Raw genomic sequence first — 2466 nt, 5'->3', positions numbered from 1 at the left:
TCCGCGGGGACTTGATCTTCGACGGATTCGGACCACTGCCGAGCATGCCGCTCTGTCACGACGAGCATGATCTAGCTCTGCCGCCGAACAGAGCCCTGGAGGCCGCACCCGCATCGGCTCCGACCCCTAGTTCGGAGCCGACCGCGCCAATCGAGGATGGGCGGTTGGACGCCACCTCGGGGGCTGCGATCCCAACGGCGATTGAGCTGAACACCAGCCCCGTACTCTGCAAGACTCGTGACTCCATGGAGCCGGATTCTTCTGCGAACTCCGAAACCTCCGCGCCCCTGCCGAGCGAATCCGATTGGGCGCCGATCATGGAGTTCACGGCCGCGGACGTCTTTCAGCACTCACCTTTCGGCGACATCCTGAAATCACTGAAGTCTCTCTCTTTGTCAGGAGAGCCCTGGCCGGACTACGGTCAGCAAGGTTGGGGTACGAACGATGAAGAAATTCAAAACCCACCCACCACCCACTTTGTAGCCACTGTCGACAACTTAACCGACATGCTCGGCTTCGACTCCGAAGACATCGACGGTATGGACACCGATGAAGGAGATGATGAAGAACCAGCGCCCACTAGGCCCTAGAAAGCCACCTCATCATATGACATATACATGGTGGACACCTCAAAAGAGGGAGAGGGCGATGGAACAGCGGAGGATGACCCCTCCAAGAAACAGCAAAAGCGCCGGCGTCAGCGGCGCCGCTCAAAATCCCGCCAACACAAAAACGGCGATTCCAGCACGGGAGATAATAATACCCCGGAAAGCGCCGAAGAACATCCCCCGAGCAAGATTTAGCACAGGAGGATGGAGAAACCAGCCCTCATGAGAGAGCGGCCGACAGAGAGGTCGAGGATAATAATTGTATGCCTCCCTCCGAAGACGAGGCAAGCCTCGACGACGACGAATTCGCCGTGCCAGAGGATCCCGTCGAACAAGAGCGTTTTCAACGCAGGCTTATGGCCACGGCAAGAAGCCTCAAGAAAAAACAGCAATAGCTTAAAGCCGATCAAGATCGGCTAGTTGATAGATGGACTGAAGTCCTTGCGGCCGAAGAGCATAAACCCGAACGCCCCTCCAAGTACTACCCGAAGCGCAGGTTGCTACCCCGATTAGAGGAGGAAGCACTCGACGCGGCCGACAGGCCACCTCGTGGCCGCGACAGAGAGGCCTCATGGCCCTCCACCCAAGCCGCACCCCGTACCAAGGCACGGGAATATGCGCCAGACTTACGAGACATGTTGGAGGACAAGACAAGGCAAACAAGATCGATCTACGGATCGCGTAGGCACCCCACGGCTCGAGACGACAACCATCACGCCGGTCACAAATTCGGCAGGGCCGAACACAGTAGACAAAGCTCATTGGAGCTACGTCATGATATCGCCCAATACAGAGGCGCCGCACACCCATTGTGCTTCACAGACGAAATAATGGATCATCAAATCCCCGAGGGTTTCAAACCCGTAAACATCGAATCATATGATGGCTCAACAGATCCCGTGGTATGGATCGAGGATTATCTCCTTCATATCCACATGGCCCGCGGCGATGATTTCCACGCCATCAAATACCTCCCACTCAAGCTTAAAGAACCAGCCCGGCAGTGGCTTAACAGCCTGCCAACAGGGTCAATCAACTGTTGGGAGGACCTGGAAGCCGCATTCCTCGACAATTTCCAGGGCACTTATGTGCGACCCCCAGACGCTGACGACCTAAGCCACGTAATTCAGCAGCCAGACGAATCGGCCAGGCAATTCTAGACACGGTTCCTAACAAAGAAAAATCAAATACTCGACTGTCTGGACGCAGAGGCCTTAGCAGCCTTCAAGCATAATATTTGTGACGAGTGGCTTGCCCGGCACCTAGGACAAGAGAAGCCGAAATCTATGGCAGCACTCACGGCACTCATGACCCGCTTTTGCGCGGGAGAAGACAGCTGGCTTGCTCGTAGCAACGATATGACCAAGAACCCTGGTCGTTCGGACACCAGGGACATTAGTGGCAGGTCGCGTCGCAACCAACAGAAGCGCCGCATCAACGGCGACAATGCTAAGGATACGGCAGTTAATGCCGGATTCAGAGGCTCTAAATCCGGTCAGCGGAAAAAATCATTCAAAAGGAATCCCAGGGGCCCGTCCAGCTTGGACCAAATACTCGACCGCTTGTGCCAAATACATGGCACCCCCGAAAAGCCGGCCAATCACACCAACAGGGACTGTTGGGTGTTCAAGCAGGCAGGCAGATTAAGCGCCGACAATGAAGACAAGGGGTTGCATAGCGATGACGACGAGGAGCCCCGGCCGCCGAACAACAATGGACAGAAGGGTTTTCCCCCACAAGTGCGGATGGTGAACATGATATACGCCACCCACGTCCCCAAGAGGGAGCGAAAGCGCGCGTTAAGGGACGTATACGCGGTAGAGCCAGTCGCCCCAAAGTTCAACCCATGGTCCTCCTG

Source organism: Triticum urartu, chromosome 5, assembly GCF_003073215.2.
Source record: "Triticum urartu cultivar G1812 chromosome 5, Tu2.1, whole genome shotgun sequence".
In the NCBI taxonomy this organism is placed as follows: Eukaryota; Viridiplantae; Streptophyta; class Magnoliopsida; order Poales; family Poaceae; genus Triticum; species Triticum urartu.
Note: the sequence above shows the minus strand (reverse complement) of the source record.